The sequence below is a fragment of the Etheostoma spectabile genome, chromosome 5, assembly GCF_008692095.1.
Source record: "Etheostoma spectabile isolate EspeVRDwgs_2016 chromosome 5, UIUC_Espe_1.0, whole genome shotgun sequence".
In the NCBI taxonomy this organism is placed as follows: domain Eukaryota; kingdom Metazoa; phylum Chordata; class Actinopteri; order Perciformes; family Percidae; genus Etheostoma; species Etheostoma spectabile.
In genome coordinates, this window is record NC_045737.1 from 5,244,535 (window position 1) to 5,244,757 (window position 223).

Genomic DNA, 223 nt, shown 5'->3' on the forward strand with positions numbered 1-223 from the left:
AATTAACACAAATTTAAAATGCTTAAACTCCTTTTGCACACAAGCTCAAACAAGACCAGAACAATAGATTTTTACAGCCAAATTTACTAATGCTTTAACACTGTATGTCAGAACAGATACAGTGGTGTGAAAAAGTGTTTGCCCCCTTCCTCATTTCCTGTTCCGTTGCATGTTTGTCACACTTAAGTGTTTCGGAACATCTAACCAATTTAAACAATAGTCA